Below are 21,069 nucleotides of genomic sequence, written 5' to 3'. Positions count from 1 at the left end.
TTATTGCAGGGAAGGGCCCTTCAAATCTTCCCCCAGGCTGCAGCTTTTGTAGTGCCTTTACCGCCACAGCCTTGACTGGATTCGTTAACTATCATCGTTAAGCTGGGCCTCCTTCAAATGGAATTACTGCAGATTTTACCGTGAGGCAATAACAGCGAAATCGCCCCTTCACTGGGCCATAAAGGGACTTGCGAAAACAACATAATGCAGCTGGGATGCAATCACAATGATTAGCTTAAAAAAAAAAAGCTCATTTGAGAATATTTTGATAGCTCTGCCAAAAGATGCCTTTCCATTTCCAAAAAACACGGGTTAATGGTGAGAAAAAGGAATGGGAAAGAGTTAAAAACCCCACATATGCCATGGAAAGAATGAGCTGACATGATCACAGGGAGCAACAAGGCCAAGAGTGAGGCCTCCCCATTCATCAGACACTGTCCAGGACTTTAACAGGGCTATCCAGTCTGTGTGTATATCTATGCTGCAGCCAGAAGTGGGACTGCAGTTCAGGCAGGTGGACCCGTGGCTGGCTTTAATCTAGCTCGATTGCTAAAACTAGCAGCGAAGACATGGCGACACCAGCCTAGCACCAGGCTACACAAGCATGTCCAACCCCTGCGGTACATACTCTTGTCCTTAGTCTGCACCGCGTAACTTCACTGTTACTTTTAGCAAGCTAGCTATGGTACGCCTCCAACTGCAGTGTAGAGACAGCCTATAGTAGAAGGAGAGTAGGGAATGGGGACCTACCTTACCTCAGCCTATAAATCAGATTTCTTACTGGGATCTCTACTATAAGGAAAGGGGGAGATTTAGATCAGTATCTTCAAGACTAACTAGTGATTCTGCCTGTCCAACTTGAAACACCCTCAAGGATTTTTTAGAGTGGATGGTTGCTCAACACTTTTTGAATCAAGTTGCCTTTGAGGGGTCTCTTGTAGGACCCTGCGAAACCCGGGTACCCAAATCACTAACTCATATGTGCAAATCTCAGCCTTAGTGCGTGAAGATGCCAGAATTAAGCAATGAACCATATCATTCGTGTACGGGAAGTGTTTTGCACAGCATGTTCAACATTCCAACTTCTTAAAAAGTACATAATCCACAGGTTTGTAACAGAAGTAAACGTTACAGTACTCAGAGGTGTTACTAGTAACACAAAGATCAGAAAACAGACTGTTTTTCAGTTTTACTCTGTGAATGTGAGAGCAGGACAGCTTCACCAGTCCGCTTTGTGCAAGTCACATACTACAATAAGGGAGAGAAAACTACTAAGGGGTGGGGAGGAAAAAAACAAAACAAAACACATGGCTACAAAACCCACAAAAATTAACATAGGGCCTCAGAGGCAGGGACAACTGTGGAAACAACTTTTAAAATCTTTAGAGCTAGCTATTTTCAGGCTGACAGTCTCCCTCAATTTACTGTGGGATTCACTTAGATCACAGCCAGTTTTAAAATCAAAACCTAAAATTCTGATTGAGTTGAAAAACGGGTGCTTAAAGTTAAGCTCAAATAAATCTGGCTCAGTTCCCAATAACCTCAGACCAGTCTCTTCACCCCCTTCTTGCTACATGAAAGCACCACACAAACAGAAGAAAGGGTGTAGAGAAGCAGAGGATACTCTGGGCTTTTAAATCACATCAAGCTTATTTGGAAGCCTAAATATGGCTTTGGAAGCATAAACTTTAACCCTATTTTTAAAATTCTTGACATGAGTCAATGCTTACTCTTGTGGTTAACGAAAAGGCAAGGAATGGTTTGAGTAACTGTTTAAATCCAGACAGGAAGCTCACCACTTTACATTAGCAAGGCTTTAAAGAACAGAGATTAATTCAAATTAAGGTCGTCAACCACACCCAGAAATCCTTGGGTGCTTTCCTCCTTTAGGAATAAATTAACATTTAATACTTTCTTCCCAGACACTCCTCCTCCTTTGTCTCAATTGTTGGAGAGATCAGGCAAGTTCTCAGGTTCCAGACTTTAAATCTGGAACGGGAATACAAATACAGGTTTGATCTGATAAGTAAACTCCTCTCTGGACAGACTAGCTGATCAGCAACACTTTGGCATTTTTGTTTATTAGAAACATTTAGACAGAGCAGGGATATCAAACTAGCCTATTTTAGAGCAGGCCTCATGCTGATGGGCTTGTGTATAGATTGAAAATAGAAAAATCAACTACAATTCAGGCTTCTGCTTCATAATACAAACAACGGTTTAAAAGCTGAGAACTTCTGGAATTCAGTTTAAGATTTACTAGTAAAAGTATCTCTTTATGATGACATGGCCCAATTTCAAACTTCTGTCCACATAGCCAGCCTGGTTTACTTTGCTTTTATGTTAGGAAATGGACAGGGTGCAAAAAAACAGAGACCAAGATGGAGGAAGCCAAAACAAAAATCTTGTTTTTGAGCAAAAGCTTATCTGAAAAATTCCTGAGTTCTGGAAATGCATAGATCTGGAAAAGGAGAAATTGGCCCAAAGCCAGAGCACACAATAACCTACAATAGGAAAAGGCCGCATTTGTAGACATGGTAAAAAAGTAGCCATATATTAAAGAAAGTGCACTAGATGGACATAACCGGCCAGATTTCATAGTAAAAGAAGTTCAATAGGACAGCCATGCAGCATAGACGATGTAAATAGCTGTGTAACCTGCATTGCTATTGATATTGTGGAAACGAGTGTTAAGCACAGCTCTGCAACGTAGAACGTATTGTCTAAATCCAGTGGGTTCCAACGGAGATCACTGAACATTGTTATTCTCACCTTGATGAGAGGATGCTGTCTCTGTACATATTCCCATCAGCATTAACTGGCACCACAGAGCTGAGGTCCTCGAAACAGAACATCCCACTTCATGTATTGAGGGCGGGGAGGTGAGAATGAGAATATTGAGGTGTAGGCCGAAACAAGCAGGACAGTGGGTTAAAACTCTATGAAAGCAGTTGGCCTGTTGGCCCAAATGGTCTTTTCCTACTCCAAATATTTGAAGTACAATTACTGGCTTCCCTGTTGTGTTGGCCTCTTGCTTTCTTCAGTGTACCTGGAGCCCTGCATGGATACAAAATTTGTATCTGCATCCAATCCGCAAACATGGTCCATGAATATAAAGCAGACATTTGCAAATTTGCAGGGCTGTAAGCATATCCTTTGTGTGGGTAGGCCACGTATCAAACTAGAGAGACAATGTGGGTGAGGGAATATCTTTTATTGGACCAACTTCTGCTGGTGACAGAGACAAACTTACAAGGGTTCTTTTATCTCACCTACCTTTTCTCTAATATCCTGGGACCAACATGACTACAACAACACTGCATAGAGGGATAACTAGCCGATACAATAAATGAGTCTGCTTTCTCCTCCAGTAAGTGCCACTTCTAATTAGTCATTATGGGACCTTCAAAACATAAGCTTAAAATAAGTTGTCAAGACCAGCACTTCAGCACCAATTTGTGATGTTCTCAATGTAGAGTTTTTCTAGAAACGTCAGTGCACAGGAGCAGCAGCCATTTCCATTCATATCTGAAAATGCTTACTCAGGAATGCGGAGACTGGGGAAAGTGAAACACGTCTTCCCAAGAGTCTTTTCCTGAGCTGCACCTAATAGCCGTTCATTATAAACCAGGTGAAGCACAAGTTAAACATGAAGAGCAATATTAATATCAAGGCAGCATCTGATGGGTTTTATAGTTGGTTAAGCAGCCTTGAGATTTGTACCTTGAAATGCAGTAATGTACGTATGATACACTCAAGGTACTTCGTAGGATTGAACTCTCTGGAGTATGTAGCCATTAAAAGTGAACATCGGGTTAGTAGGCTAGAAGGCAGAAATTTGGCTGGGTGAAAATTAACCAATTTTTCATGGAATAAAACAACAACTTTTAAAATAGATCTACGTTTACCCCATCTCTGTGTACGGAGTTCACAGATGCTCCATTGGCTGGAGCAGTCAGAATGGCGTTGGGGTATAGAACTGGGAATCAGGACTCATTCTGCACCTGCTTATCAATGATTTACTACAAACCCTTAGGCAAGTCAATCCGTGACTCACTTTACCCACACATAAATTTGGGTATATTTACCTCCCTTCCTGAGTGCTTATAAAATACGTCAGGTGAAAAGATCTTCAGGCGAAAGACACATGCCACAAAGTATGATCTGCTCCAATCAGATCAGCCTAAACCAATTAAATAGAAGAATTTGCTTGATGCATGTAGGATGCCTCAAAACAGTAGATCTCCTGGGACACACAGTATCACAGACCCCCAGAAAACAGGATTTGCCAGTGTGGTTGGATATAACAAGTTATGCCCTTGCATTCCTCTGACTTCAACAAGTAGCCTGTTAACACAGTAACTGGGACAACCAGCTACACTGCAGTAGGAAACAGCTTAAGAATGGTTTTAGACAAGATAGGACAGGACAGCATATTAAGTGCATTCAATTCAGTATATGCACCAAGGGAAGTTTCATATTTATACTTAAAGGCAGTCAGGGGCCCGCAATTGAGCTCTGTTCTCAACGCTACTAGAATAGAGGGTAAAGATTTAGGTTTTACACTGGATATACTGGTCTCTCTCTAAGTCAGGTTTGACGCCATTTTAGAGTTATGGCCTATCAGAGAAGACCAGATGTTGAAACAGATTCTAAATACCTTGGTTCTTCGCATCAAAACTTCTCTTTAGAAAAAAGAACAAAATGGTTCTCCCACGTTTCCAGAAATACCCAGCAAAGCACACTGCATGTGACTTATGGAGAATGAGTTGCAGAAGCCTTGACCTTGACAGCCCATCACATTCAGTGGTGACTTCTACCGTAAGTACCTGGAGATTTGATAGCAAACTAAACATTCCATAACTTTGCATACAATGGGGAAGGTGGGTTGAGGTCCACAGCTGTTGGTCTCCTAAGATTTATAGACTTAGATGACTTTAGCTCTCTTCCAGTCCTTTGAGAAAACTCCAGTTTAAGGGACAGATTAATGATACCAAAATTGATGTAGTAGCAATATATCCTGCTTCGTAGTTTGAAAAGTTCTGCATTGAGCAGATGAAGTCCAGTGGATTTGCAGTGATTTAGTACCTGAAAACTAATGTCTCCAATATGTCAGTAAATCTGCTAAACGAGGTGGTTTTGTAAGGGCGATTTTTAAGATGGATTGTCTGAAATGGACTAAATTAGTGATAAAATTTGGCACCAATATGGAGTACCCAGACACACTGAGAAAGTTTTCTGGTTTTGAAACTTATCTGTATATAAAAACTCAGCATGTGAGAAAGATCCTTTAACAGAAAGGAGCTTTAAGCTTGATTTGTCTGTTCAGAAGAGAAGCAAACAGGTCTCTTCCCCAATACCTGTTTCAATGTGAGAGAAAGGAGTCACAGGTACTATTCATACTGATGTTGCCAGTGCCTTGAAGGAAGCAATGATTTTACTGATGGGGTATGGAAAGGATGCCACAGCTATGCTGAGAGGCAAAAACAGGGGAAGAAACGTCATTCCTGCACATTTGTCTCAAATTTAGAACCCTGGCTGAGATTTTTATTGCAGTCCAAAACCAACCTGGATGTTATTAGTCCCATTCAACAGAATTCCTCTGGCAATCTAAAAAGTACAGGAATAGGCAGTTAAGATGCTTACGTTTCCAGAGCCCCTAGATCTGGCTGAGTATAGCAGCATTTAAGGAGAAAGTTGGGATCACTGAGGTTAACACCTTCAATATTTCTTTACTATCAAAAAAAGTGGATTTATGCATGCATGTGTATTTTATTAACAATGGCAGCTGAACAGATCATAGACAAAAGCTGGCTCCAATATTCCTCTAATGCCCAATCTAGGTGCAACATAGAAAGGATACAAGTCAGATGTATGACCTGAACATTTTAAGTAACAGCAGAAGTCTCAGTGTTGCAGATGTAGATGCAATATATTAGTTAACAATCACTTACACCAAGATCTAGCCCTCTGGATTTTGTAGCAAAGCTGACTTAAAGATCCATATAAAATACATTATGATACTGCTCTTTCCCGTTACTCAGGCTGATGATTCAAATAATTTAAAACAGCAATGAAATTTCTCCATTAACAACCATTTAGGTCTCAATCCCTTACAAGAGAGTTCCGAAGACACTGGCAGCCTGTGCAAATGTGGGTGGGCATAGAGGTAAGCAGGAAGTTAGGGAGAAATTGCAGAAATAGCTAAGAAAAGGAAAGAACAGTAGAAAGAATTTGGTAAATACATCAAAAGACTGATGGATTAGAAGGCCAGGGGGGATCATCTAGTCTGACACAATTGCAGAACACAGTGTAAGGACTGTAGGACTTCCCTGAATTAATTTAATTTCTGCTCTGACAACCAGTGAAATCCATTGAGTAAAAAAATGAAAATTTTATTTTATTATTTGCTTAGCTCTAACAGGAACACTTAATATATCAAATAGATAGGCAATTCACAATCTACAATTAAAACAAAACACAAGCAAACAAACAGTACCCAACTCTTTGATTCCTTTTAAATTACAGAGGGGATGAGGGTACAGGCATTATCAGCCTGGCTGGCAGGCTTAAATCTCAGGTCAGCAAGCATTGGGCAAATTTTTCCAAGAATGCCTTTACATTTTTGGTCTTAGCTACTCTTGGGACAACTAAGAGAAAGTTTCAAGTTGAACTCAGTGAGCCAAGATTGAGCGAGAAAGCATCTAAAATGTTATCCTCTATTATCAGCTGATAAGTCACCCAGCTCTGAGAATGAAAATGGAAGAGGAAAAGCTAGTTTTAAAAACTATTCAAGAGATTGACCGACCATCTGTCCCCTCTCTTTAGGTACTTCTCCTGCACTCGCTTTTATTATCAGATGGCAGCAGAAGCACATCTTGTGGATCTGGGAGGAGAAGGGGTCTTGCTCAAGGGAGCACTAAGCTAGACAATTTAGAGATCGGGGTGCCAGACTCCTGTGTCTTCCATAATTCATCCAGCTCATTTAATTTGCACAGCAGTCACCCCGTTGTGCTACAATAACGAGACAGACTGTACGCCCTTCGAGGCAGGGACCAAGTAGAAGACAAAGAAAAAAACCAGAAGGATACAGACACAGGAGTCAAAACAGCAGCAAGGGAATTACGGTCACCTGTAATCCTTACAATTAAAATTTACTGAACTGGTTTTGCAATTTCAAAACCTTCAATCCGCTATTCTTCCCATCTGCATCCTTCCCTTCAGTGCAGCTCACACAATGTTGGGGGGCTGGGGGGAGCCTGAGATGCCTTCAGAAATGTAATTGTGGATGTCACTGGGAACGGGGGTTACTGGTAACCATGGAAAGAAGGACAAATCCACTAGAGACAAGTTGTTCTTTTGGGGGGCTGGGGTGAGAACAGGAGAGGTTGCCATTCAGATCTCTTTGTACAACGCCTGTTACGGATGGCTGAGCACAGGAACAAACGTTCAAGTGTCAAGTGGGGCTCATCTTTTAATTTTCTCAAGGCAGATGCGTTCGCCAGCTAGAGCGACATGGCAACTTTACGGGTTTTCCTTGCAGACACTTGCCAACCAGCAGAAAATAGTTGGCTTAACCAGAGCCCTCCCATCTGCTTTTGTTTTCAAATGTGCTCTTCAGTCCTGGGCTACACTCAGCCCCTAAAGTCACTGGGCATCTGTTCTCCTCCACCCCTCGCAATCTGCCTTTCTGACAGCTATCAATCAAGTAGTAATATGCTGACCACAAGACCCAGTGGGACATGATTTTCAAGTCAAATGTAGCAGTTAGCATAAATAAAGCATTGCCCTGTTTTTATGATTCTGCAGCTGCTGCTAGGGACTCTGGATGCAACAAAAGAAGGGGGGAGAAAAGGCAAAGGAAAATGGCAATTCTACTTTTCTGAGTCATAACAATTATGACGTTGTGATAAGAAACGCGTTTCCATGAATTTTTAAGTACCAGTAATCCTGTTTTGCAATTGTTCCCAGGGAAAGAGGCGAGAGATTGAATGGGACTGACAGCTATTTTCATCCTGACAAACCCAGCTACAACTTAACCATCCTTAGCCTAACCCACCCTATTCCTGACACTACTTGGCTTCTATGCTTCCTTTGGCCCCTAGAATAAAGGCTGTGCCCTTTAAATACATTTAAATGGAAGATGCTTTTGTACGCATACGATTCTGAAACCAGCATTTATTTTTGAACACTGTGTGTAAGACTCTGCGTAATGAAGCTCTCAATGCGCATGTATCATGGTTTTCCAAAATACTTTGCAGAAAAGTAGGGAAGCAAAAGAAAGCACAAATACTAAGAGAGCGCCCACTTCTCTACAACCACCACATTCTATACCAAGTGGGCCAATAAATTCCATGTGAAGCTAACCCCAAGCAACCTTCATCTTGCTAACTACTAACACACTGATGTGAGCAGCACACAGTATACCCTGGAACAAAGAGCTCCATGGGTTACCATCTGTACTAGTTCATCCTTACTAATGGTTCAGTGCTATGTTCTCCTAAGTATAAGCCACGTTGTCTCCCACCTCTTTCTATAAAGACCATGCAGTGATCAAAATGACTAATTTCTGGTTTTTCCAAAAATTTCAGCTTAAGTAAGCCCAGAACAAATATCAAAAATGTCCTCACAGCATTCTGCCATAATTATCTAATTTCTAGCTTCAAAACCAGCATTTCAGCAGTTCCACCAATGCATGTGTCAGTGATACAGTAACCCTAAATTTCTAGGAGTTTTGTTGCAAATTCGCAGAAGTCACATCTGAGGCGATCTTTAGTCTGCTTAGAAGTTTCAATTGATCCACACATCTGTGGTATGAAGTTTAGCAGGCCACAAACAGCTGAATAAAAGCTCTTGTTCCACTGATATCTCTGCGCAAGGAGGACCTCGCCTTTACATTTAGTGGAAATACAATGCCAAAATATATATATTAGTACACCTATAGAACCCAGGGATGTTCTGCCATATCATTCCTAAAGCAAATGAGCCCTGCACACAGCAAGCAACTGGCTTATTGACACACAGCTCTTCACTTACATGATTATACACGTTGCAGCTATTCCACTTGCTAGCTTGAAAAAATTCAGCACCAATACCTGAAACGTGATGTGTATCTGGCATATTTTGGTTACTTTCATTATGTCCACTATCAGCAGTCATCGGGGCACCAAGAAGATTCAAACAGCACAGAAAGATGGGAGACTGGGAAGCAACCAACATTTTATAACGCTCCAAGACTGCTTTTAAATTTTCTCTTTTAAAACTAGACCACAGACCATCACACATTAAAAAAAAACTACAGATTTCTCAGTGACATTCTAAGTATGCTCCAGAAACCAAGATCCTTAAATCAAAAGGGCATTTTTTTTTTTAAAGCTTGTTAGATTAGGAATAAACCTGTTTACATTTTGCCTTTTGTGAAAACAGCATCATCGCCAGAATTAATGCATGCAAATAAATTTATTTTCTATAGAATCAAATGAATTATAAATGATGTGAAGGAAAGCTGCCATGAAAATGTTTAATGTCTTGAGATGTTCTGCTATACACTAAATTTTCTATTCCATTAATTTCTATGGCACCTCACATACAAGTCTGTCTCGCTTTCACTCAACTCCACATCTTTTCCAGGGCCTCAGTTTTTTGACTGGTTACTGATTTTTGCCTGTGTCAAAGTGACATGTCTGAGCAGAGTGAGTTGGTAGCTTTTTTTGGTTTTGAAACCCTGGATTTCCAGTATCCACTAACACTTTGCTGGAGCTACTAGACCACATTGCAATTCAGACATTTTATATGACTAGATGCCGCCTGCCCTCAGCAGCAGATCATGCAGGTAGTAAATATACACTAGATCACAGTGCAGTGACCCAGGTTACCCAGGGGATTGTCTACAGAATGTCAATATCAGTAACTTCAGTAATACCCCATCTGACATTCTTCCAACCGTAATGCTGTTCGTACATTGCAAAAGAGGAAAAACAAAAAAAAAAGGGGAAGAGGCTGGCTCTTTTGCTTCTTTACAAAATTCACAAGACCTTCCAATAAACCCAAAGGAATCCACCACACAGGGATCAAAAGTTAACCTATGTGGTCAGCTGTCCTTGACAGACAGCAAGGCAGATAGATGAGAAATGAACCACCGGAGATCTCACCAAGCCCCTCCTTCCCCCCTTTTGAGACAGGGACAGAGATTACAACTACACTACACATGCGTCTGATGAAGTGGGTATTCACCCACGAAAGCTTATGCTCCAATACATCTGTTAGTCTTTAAGGTGCCACAGGACTCATGGTTGCTTTTTACAGATCCAGACTAACACAGCTACCTCTCTGATACCTGTGTGTCTGGGAGGTGCACACTACAAGTCAAACTGACAACTGCACCTGCAAATGTCATTTATTTGGGTAACAAAGTTTTATCAAGCAAACAGCGAGAAGGAAAGTCTCCATGCACACCAAGGAGAAAGCAGTGACAGCAGGAGGAAAGAACTCAGCCCTCATACACCCTGTACAGTTCACAAACCTATCTTCAGGCAACCGTAAGGGCACATGTGTTCTCCTCCAATAACAGGTGTACTGCACCTCCATTACTAGGTCAAACACCACCACTTCTTCTGCCAATCCCAGTCACTTACCTGCAACCTTTCCCTCCCTCTCTAAAGATCTCCCAACACCACCTCCCTGCTATCTATTTCCCCCCCCCGCAAACACACACACACACAAACTAAAGCCCTCTCAGTCATCTCTAAACCTGCTCCAGTGATCCCACCTCCTTCAACCTTCCATATCAAACCCATTCATTGTCCCGACTCTTTCCTCTCTCCATATAAACATATCCCCACACCTGCTTCTCCAGCTACACCTACACTTTGCCTTCTCTTCATCACTTAATGCCTACCCTGCAACCCTCTGACTGATTGCTCCTCCCTCAACTCAGTCTTAGAAGTCAGACTAGAAGACACTCGCCATTTCTTCTCTGATTCTGCTCCCAATAGGGTCTCTGATGACTTCCTGCTGGCCAAATCTCAAGGTGTCTGCTCTGTCCAAACATCTCCGCTGCTGACATCCTCTCCTTGACATCTTGGACATATGTTCTCCTCCTACCCCTCTAATCGCATGTTCTCTGGATCTTACTTTCCTACTCCCCCACTTCTACTCGGTGGGCATTTCCCCAGGGCATTGTCCTCAGCCCCTTTGCACTTCTCACTTTACACCATGTGTCTGATTTCAGCTTGCAGGATTCAGCGATCATCTACATGCTGATGACTCATCTCTCTCCACCCCTAAAGCCTTGCCTTTGATCGAACTCTGTCTCAGCTTGTCTCTTACATCTCCTCTTGAATGTCTTATCACCAGCTCAAACTGAACAGAGCCAAAACCCAAACTTTCCAAGTCATCTCCTCTCCTACCACTGTTGACACCCACCCCAGCCCGATCTTCTGCCTCACTCACACCTGCAATCTGGGGAGTATTTATTTTCCATTCCTTCCTCTGCCTCACTCCAGACAATAAGACCATTTCCCAATCCTGCTGCTCCTTCCTCCATATTCCATCCTTTTCTCTCCATCCCCATATTTCCCTTTCAGGAGCTCATCACAACCCAGTTTTATCATTTCAACATCCTTCCCCCGTCCCCTCCAAGTGTTCAGAGGTACATATTGCCTCCAAAACAAAAAATTACCCACTGAACACCTCTTCCCTGCCCTGTTTGAACTTCCCATGAATCCTTCCACTGGCTTCACCATCAGCATCATCCCAAATTTAAGCCTCGTCACCAACACCAAAGTTTTTCATGACTTGGCTCATCCCCTCTCACAAAGCTTGATGTTGCTTGGAAACCCTCGAGTCTGTCCATGCTTCCAACCTGGTGTGCCAGTTTGTCAGATTCTCAACTCTGTGCCTCCTCCATGCAGCCCCTCAAGTATGAGACCTCCCTGAGCTTCTCCACAAAACCTCTAACCCATCCACATTGAAGTCTCTCTTGCAGACCTACTTCTCCTGGGCTGTGTAAAGCACAGCAAATCAAATCTGTCTCTGTCAGACTGTGAGCTTCTCTGAGCCAGGTGTGAACTTCTTCAGTTTTTGGAAAGTGCCCAAAGCACAAATGAGCCACCACCATAAATAATTGGGGATCGGTAGATATTTGAGAAGCCACAGCACCAAAAGATCCATGCGCTCAGGATTTTGGGCAGCTGGTCTGCAGCATTACTACTCATAATTAGAAGCCAGGTCTCCCGAGTTCCATTCCTGTGCATCACCCACTACAAATGCCTTCCCTTTATCCATACAAGATTCATGAGGATTGTTCGAATGCTGAACACAAGGGTAGGCTCAGGGTGGGTGGGGTGAGATGTACACACACGTGTGCTCACTGTCTCACCCTCCTGCCCACACCGCCCCTTTCAGGTCCACCAGCCTGGAAGCACAGGGGCTGAGCTGGCAGTCCCCAAAGCCATGGTTTAAAGTAGCCAAACGTGGAACCCTACAATAAGATTGCCTTGTTACTTTCAGAACAATCCTCAAAAAAACAAAACAAAAAGCCTATGAAGCCACACTGGTCAGCCAGACGATGCTATAAAAGTTTGTTTTGGTAGCGTGTATGTCCTTATCAGATGGTCCCACTCACCTAGTCTGAGGCCTGATCTACGCTGGGGGGATGGAGGGGGAGAGAAATCAATCTAAGATCTGGTAGCTGAAGTTGCATATTTTAGATCAACTTGCCTCTCATCCTCAGGGTGCAGGATCGACAGCTGCAGCTCCCCCGTCAACTCAGCTTCCACCTCTGCTCTGGTGGAGTTCTGGAGTTGACGGGGAGCGTGCTCGGGGATCAATTTATCGCGTCTAGATGAGATACAATAAATCAATCTCCAATAGATCGATCGTTACCCGCCAATCCAGCGGGTAGCATGGATGCACCCTGAGATTAGGGACTTGATCCTGCCCAGTGCAGGTGCACAGCAATACTCATGCTCCCCATCATTTTATAGGAGTGTGGGGGAAACATGATCCTGCATTTACCAGAGTGCAGCTGCAGGGGTGCCCAAATGACCCCTGCCTAGCACCAGAAGCTGGGCATGAGGGAAGGGCTAAGGTTAGAGGGGGAACCAGACAGACTCCAGCCAGCACGAGCAGCTGCCAAAGCAGCCAAAGCTGGATCTTCGGACATTCAGAGATCTTTCTACACTTTGGACTGGGCATTCTCTGCCTGTACTGATCGGCTGCTTCCCCCAGTTGGCTCCTTCCTCTGCCTTTCCTCACTTCTGTCTCTCAGACCTGCCCTGCCAACCCTTTTCTCCCCACCCTGTCCCCCGCTTCCCTTCAATACACCCCCCTTCACTTTTCTTTCCATTCAGCTGATCCCCTCGAACCAAAAAACAGTGGCAGTAGCGTGTCACCTGCTGCCATCCGCCCTGCTTGTGTGTCCTACCTCTTCCCCCACCCTACAGCTGTCTTCTCTGTTTAGACTACAAGCTGTTCAAGGCAAGGACTGTCTGCTACTGTTTGTAAAGAGCCTAGTGCAGTGAGGCCCCCTTTTTGGTTGGTCTTTAGGCACTACCAAAATAAACAGAATTAACAAGAGTGTATTTAAGTTCATTAACATTAGGATTTGAAACCCATACAAGCCCAGTCTTGGCCCACATCTTGCCCCTTTTTAATCTAATGCTTCAGTTAGATATTGTATTGTGGTTGCAACCCTCCCCTACGTGCTAGGTGTTGTATAAATATAGGGAGAGAAAGTTCCTGCCTCCAAGAGCTACAAGTCTAAACAGACAGGGGGGCAGGAGGGGAAACAAAAGCATGGAGAAGGTCACACGGTCACAGGGCAGGTCACTGGCAGATGCTGGTATAGAACCCAGGTCTGACCCCTAGTGCAGTGTCCTAACCACTAGTCCACACTGCTGCGTGAGCAATTAATAGACTAGGCACACTAGGAGTGCGACAATGACTTTTAGTCAGGGCAGAGAGGACTATTGCTATCACCCTCACTTCCACCTGTGCTCTCAAGTGGCTGGACCACAGCCATCTGGGTCTCCCTGCACTGCACTGGCAAGGACCTAGGGGATGCAGGCTCAGGTGTGGTCAATTAGAAGGTTCATGCTGTTTAATACTCAAATAAAGACAGCTTTTAACAAAATAAAATCACATGACAGAGAGGTGGCCAATCTACTCTGAAGTTTCCCACTTTACTCTGAAATTGGGTCTGTGACAGGAAGAAGTCTCTTGTTCACTAAATCATACGTGAAAAAAAAATTAAACTTTCGAAATAAAACCATATGGAGTAAACTACTGCCATGAGGAGTGAACCTCCCAAGGTCTCCTCTGCCTGCCACATATTACAGCAATCAATTTTGTATCTGAAGTGTAAACATAATCTAGTTTATCACATTCCCATAATATTTTAGGGAAGAGGGATTTGGAAGAGCTACATTTCCCTGGAACCAAGAGACGTGTGCTAAAATAATGCCAAAAGGTCTGGATAGCCCACCATTAGGAACACTTTGGGAGGCTGGAATGAGAGACATGGCAGGAGCTTAAATTAATTTCATAATTAAAATGTATTACAAGATGGCAAAGACTAATTTTAGATCACACAGAACAACACAGTTTTATTTTAAAGAAAGTTACGACTTGGCGGGGGGGGAGGTATGTGAGGGGGAATATATCTCCTGCATCCAATACCATCTTCCACCATTATCTAGATAGAATAATTCACCTGGGATTTCTTAGCAAAATCTACTCCCATGCTGCCCTCTATGTCCTCTGGCATGCCACTTGGCCACACCTCTTAAAGACCACTTAATTTCTACTTCTTCAACTGAAGAAAAAAAGTAGCATCCTGAGGGCTCTGCAAGTCTCCTTTAATGGGAGCAACGTTGTATATCCTAGAGCACTCAAAGGATTAATTCAATTTAAAGGAAAGTACCTTCTGGTTAAGCATTTTTCAAGTGCGTGACCAAGACAGACAAGCATTGCACCAAGACTCTAGATAGATATTCTCATTAGTGTTGGAATACTGGACACTGTGCTGGGGGATTCATCTCGCACTCCATTTGAGAGAGAACAGTCTAGTCAATAGCTCAAGCCACAAGTGTTCCAACACCAGAGGATAACCAATCACCAGCTTGGAGTCTCTAGGATTAATAAGAGACCTACAAGACTTGATTTGGTCTTCTGGAGGAAGCTAATGCAGAAAAGGTGCAAGTGTTATATACACTTTACCTTAAAACGCAACCTACGTGTAAGAAATCACTTACCTTACCTCCACAATCATATTTAACCTCCCCTACACAACAAGAGAACTCATTTTCAACCTTGACTATCATGGAGGGTAAGAAAAACACAGCATTTGGGATATACTGTAACATTCAATGCAAGCAAACATGAATTTAGCATTGCAAGACTACACGAGTCAGCACTACAAGTCAGGAAACTCCAGAGTTAAAGGTGCAATTCCAAACCCACACTCTGACCCCTGGTGTGCACACATTACAACAGAAGCACAACCTCTGACTCCATGCACATGTGACAGGTAAATATCAACTTAAAGGTGGGGAGCCAGGGCAGACTGAGTGACTTGCTCACGGTTACTTAGCAAGTTTCAGACCAAGTCTAAAATCCAAGTCTATTGCGTTAGGCATATGCTCTCCTGACCACTAGAGCACAATGCCTCCCCCTAGGCAGGACACAACTTCTCCATGCGCTACCCTCATAAGTATCCATATGACAGAACCCAGAGTCTCCAACCAAGATTAAGGGCCACTGTGCTGCGCACTGTACAAACACAGTAAGACAACCTGCCCTGAAGAGTTCACAGTCTAAGTAGACAAGAAAGAAGGAGGGGAAACAGAGGCATAGAAGTGAAGTGACTTTCTCAAGGTCACACAGCAAGTCAGTAGCAGAGCAAACCCTTCCGAATCCCAGTTCAATGCCCTAGCCGCTGAACCACACTCCCTCTCCTGTTAAACACCTGACCCTTAGTGGGTTTATTTATTAATATGGTGCTCTTCGAGTGCCTTAGAAAGCCCCAATTTACAAGCAGCCTGACAAAAAAAGAGTGCAAAGAAGTCAGGCAGGCCAGTTGCAGAGCAGAGCACAGAACACAGGACCTCATACCACCCCGCCCTGCATTCAGCACTCTAAATCCTGGGGCGTTCTGATGGGGAGCACAGTTACTGCAAGAGCATCTCTGTTGCCAGCCCATGGTTTTCCATGAAACATTTGGCCCACTGCTGGGCTAGTTCAGAGCAATTCAAGGGACTAAACAATCTACCTTTAAGCAGAGCTATCTTTGCACGTGCACAAACGCCCGGTAGGTCATTCCTTAGATAAGTCTTTAAGCCAACAGAAAACCTCCACTGTACGTGCTCGGGATATAACTTTCAAATGCTTGTAATTGTAGAATCAAAACCAATTCCCTCCTGACTAAGGCCAAACACTGCTTCCCTGCGAGGACGGTTTCCATGCCAAACTTCAGATGCCAGGCACTACCACTGCAGCCCTGATAAAGTCACCATCATTGTATAGGTTTTTAAACAAAGATGGAATGGGGTGAGGGAATGCTTTGTTTTTAAATTTAATCCCAATGGCTGAACTAATTTTTTGCTCAAATTTTCACTTCTGGCAACAGATTAACCCAGTGATCATGTCACAAAGGTACTATCTGAAAACGGGCTTATAGTACAAACTGCTTGGCAACTTTCTCTACTAGGCATCTGTTACACTAAGTACACTCCATGTACACCTACAAAGTGTCCAGGGTCTTTAAGCATTACACAGCCAGGAGACAGACTGTCAATTTAGATGCAAATGTATTTTAAATGGGACAGAGGGCTTACAAAAGAAGGTAGCTATAGGCTGGTTTCTTCTGCTAAGGCTATTGTGATTTGGCTCCCAAGTGTATTAGACCTTAAAAGGATGGGTGACTGGATGGCTCAGGGGATTGGTAATGAGATATACAGAGATTTTCACCTCTAGGTCACCCTCGGGTTGACATCCAGCCCAGCTCAGTAATGACTGAGTCTTTACAGTCTGGAAGCTGTTCAGGCTTCATCCCTTCCTTAAAGGGCATGAATCTAAATGGCAAATTGGCACCCTTGTCAACAGCCTGAGCAGAGGCCCAGGACAGAACAGGCACGGAGACAACCACCTTCTCACCACTTCAGGCAAAAACTCCACGGCATACTGTTAAGAGTGCTGTCCTATTACTTCAATTATGGTAGCACTCCAGAGGTTGTTCTTCCTTCACATCTGAAAAAAACATTTAGATGTTCCCTGACTCAAAGAACTGAAAAGCGGGACCAAGTTTGCACTGCTTCTGCCCATGCTGAACCTTTTGTTCTGTGAACAAAGAGATTCACTTTTAGGGCTCTTAGCCCAGAACCCTTCATAAGCAGCATAGATCTTACTAAAGAGAAAAAACTCCAGAGTTACAAACACACAATACTGAGGCCCAAAGAATAATGTAACACCCACCATCAATGTGCAACACGTTTTTAAGGCCTCAAAGTTATTCTGCACAGCAAATCACTGTGGAAGGCGGTGGACAGCACCAGGGGATTCCTGATTGAAGCCCCTGGAAACCTGCTGGAATTTGTCCAACTTGGTAGATATTTTGTAAACCCCAGATAAGTGGAACACTTAAGCCTGTGCAGGAAATCTACTCTTCTTCCAAGCAATTTCACTCCACATATTTCATTCTGTTGTCTCCCTCCACCCCGCTCAAAAAAAACCTGTAACTCACACTGAAATGTGTGCGTGCACACCCACACCTTGCCACTTATCCTCACGGAGATCTTCCAACTCCCACCCTAGGAAAGGAACCTGGTTCTGCTCTGCTTACACTGAGTGAACCTCAGCCAGAAATGGCCAGTTCTCTGGCTTGGAACACAGTAAAAGTATCAGATTTCACAATTCCAAGGATGTTGTTACAGGGAGATGACTACCCCAGGCTGAATCTTCTTTAAGTGGGCAATGAACCAGTGACTCCTTGTACCATGATGTTCAAAAGTGATTGATATCTTTTGACTAAGGCATAGAGAGGTTTGAGACTAATTGTTTTCAGTCTATGGCACCTTATATGTAAACAGGGGCGTTCTTAGTGCCCTATCTGGATGAAAATCTGAGTATTTCATATCAGACCTCGGTTCCACTTATACTTTACATGTCACACTTTTTGCATTCTGAAGTGTCCCTGTGAGCTCTGAAATAGAGACTGTTACCCATCCCACATACAGATGAACTTTAGTTACAGATAAAGTGCCCTTAGATCGTTATGGATGAAAGGTGCTACATGTAAATGCAATACCAGCAAATGGCTCTACTGAAAGCAGCTGAGAACCCTCCATAGTTCTAAAGATTTCATAAACAAGATGTGCTAATAATGCGTACAAACCCCTTCATTTACATTGGTTTTGATTACAAAGATGTATGAAGCATACTGCAGAAATTGCCTGTCAAGAGTTTATTTGGCTCTTACTAATCTTGGTAGAACATTTACAGCATTTGCACGATTTTTGCGAGCTTTTAGGCACGTGCTGACTGAAATAAAATAATTTCAGTAAGATACGCTTTGGGTGCCCAGAAACATACCGAAGTGTCAAACTGCAATATCTACAGTGATGAAACAAGATGCTTCAGTGCACTTTATACCTCGCCTACCCTGGGAACCAGCTCCATTTCCCGCGGCTGATGGCCAGCCACTGATGCACCAGCACAAAACCCAACTGCAGAAAGGGCCAGATGCAGTTTCGCTAACCACTGCTTCCAGCAAAAGACAAGTTTGCAACAGTTCAAATCTCAGCTTTCCCGGTCTAAATTCTGGATTTGCACAACTGCAGCTACTATTGGTGTCTCACTTCCGATTGCTGGAAATTCCCAGCGGAGGGAAAGCTGGCATGTATGGCAGGGAGAAGACATTAAAGTTATTTCCTTCTGGACACAAGATATGTCCCCCCCCCCCACACACACACACACACTATACAAGAACAAAAGCCCTGATCCCACAAACACTCATGCCCATGGGTAATCCCACTGAGCTTAATGGGACTACTCACCTTAAAAGCTGCTCATGAGTGTAAGTGAATCCAATAGCATCACCAAAGCTGTCAACATGTGACTAGGTGACAGTACGTCAATGCCCAGTCACTCCACAGAGGACTTGGATATTGGCTACAAAACCTTCCCAAGGGCTGTGTTTGCCTTGCTGGTTTCATGAGCACCAAATTGAACTCCCAAACATTTCACAGCAAGGGACAGCTCAAGTGTAAATCAAACTTTGGGGGGGTGGGGAGGGGGAAGACGACAACAACCTAACAACTCAGAAACTAGAGTCACAAATACTCACTCTCCTGGCAGCTTCATGGAGAACATGATCACAAATGGAAGTTTATAAAGTAGCTACTCTTGCCAATAGCTGGACAGGTTGTAATCAAGTAGAATGCGTTTCTGGAGATGAGCTTGGCCCATGGTAGTTGCCAATAAAGAGCAAAATGCACATTGCAAAGTCACCGCACAAGCTTGCCAGCTGAGATTTGTAGCAACATGAGCACTCCTCTCAGTAAAAGTCAATTGTTCTATGCCAACTACAGGGTGTACATCTACATTAGAACACTTCATTCACAAGTGCCCATGAAACCTATCAGTGTCAATCTGTCACCCTATTAGCACACTGCCGGGTGATAAACCCATTGCATGGTCACCTGATGCTTTGTGTCTCCAAACTGTTGTCCATTGTTTGCCTTTTGACTGTAAGCCCCTTAGGGGAATTGTGTGGTTCCGAGCACACAGTCAGCATTCAGAAGCAATCTTCTGTATCCGAGACTTTAACTGACCAGTCTGCTTCATTTAATTTATAGCTGTAAATCGCTAAAAACTCACACCAGGTAAAGGGGAAATCTACACAAGTTGTTATCCTCCTCCCCACCAAAAAAAAAAGCCTGGTTAAAAATAGCCATGTTTCAGCAGAGCCCATTTAGCACCCAAGAACAATGCTGTTTTTTACGAGAATACTGCATCTTCTAAATAAACCAAGTAGTTAAAGCCTGGAGATGAACAGTTAAAGGACTCAACCCATTTCTCCCCTCCAGCTTAATGTAAAGCAAGTCAGAATCAAGGTTTTCTTCAGCCTGAGCCCAACTCTCCCCCCATCAGATGGCTGAAGCAAAGAAATACAACTATCAGTCCTTAACTTAGAAATCTTAAGCATATTCACTGTCCTTCAGTTTCCCATCCCTCCTTGCTTCATGGCCCTGTGGCTTGCCTTGGCAGGCTGTTCCTTTTCCTTTCAGTGCCCCTCTGAGCATTTCACAGGCTTCCTTTTCTATTACTGCTTTTATGAGCCCATTGTTAACCCTTTCTCTGTCTGTGCTGGTGTTGAGAATCACAAGCTCTCATTAGGTAACTGGTGCTGGACCTTTCCCTCTCTCCAAAGAGCATGACAAGTGGGTGGGGGTGAGGGGAGGAGAGGGAAATCTACACAAATTTGGCATTTTCAGGTCAAGCCAGATTGGAGATATGAGCCAAAGAATACATTGGAAAAAAATTCAAACGAATTCAAAGTTTGGTTTTAAAAAAAAAATCAGAAGAGGTGTACTACAGTTAGGGTGTTGTGAAAATTTCCTCAAACTTCCTAGAAAAATCCTGGCCTACAATGAGATGAGGCATGCAAAGTTTCAAGAAGACTGGGGAGGTGATTAAGAACAGTTTTTGTGGCAGTGGGTTTGAACAAGATTAGGCTAAGGTTGATACAACAGCTACCACTCTCCCTCTTCAAAATGTACTGGTGAGAAAGGTCTTCCAGACACTTTTCCATCTTTGTGTTTATGACTGAATGTGTCCAGCGCAAGATCCCATTTTTCCTACATTGGTAAGGAGGAGAAATGTTTTTCCTCCCCACGTATACTTTCAACAGGAAATCACTAAGCAGCACAAGGCTTGGCAATACTAACCAACCACATTCTGCCGAATTTCTGTATGCTTCCTCAACAGGACACTCTACCAAATATCTATTCCATTAAGGAATTATTTTTTAATTTTAAAGCAAATCACGATTGCTTTCTAAGAGGCAGAAGG

At 43.3% G+C, this 21,069-nt stretch overlaps 2 protein-coding genes across 14 annotated transcripts in view; both read right to left on the bottom strand.

The window, feature by feature from the left end:
* Positions 1–9,812, bottom strand: part of LOC127055950 (NADH-cytochrome b5 reductase-like) — a 134,893-nt gene extending 125,081 nt beyond the window's left edge. For both annotated transcript variants that reach the window (XM_050963531.1, XM_050963535.1), the window contains exon 1: positions 9,798–9,812. The gene's annotated coding sequence lies outside the window, so the exon portion shown is untranslated. The remainder of the gene's footprint in view (positions 1–9,797) is intronic.
* Positions 1–21,069, bottom strand: part of SSBP3 (single stranded DNA binding protein 3) — a 136,157-nt gene that overhangs the window by 77,236 nt on the left and 37,852 nt on the right. The gene's annotated exons all lie outside the window — the stretch shown is intronic.

Source organism: Gopherus flavomarginatus, chromosome 7 (genome assembly GCF_025201925.1).
Source record: "Gopherus flavomarginatus isolate rGopFla2 chromosome 7, rGopFla2.mat.asm, whole genome shotgun sequence".
Taxonomy (NCBI): Eukaryota; Metazoa; Chordata; order Testudines; family Testudinidae; genus Gopherus; species Gopherus flavomarginatus.
This window is presented reverse-complemented; position numbering and strand designations above follow the sequence as displayed.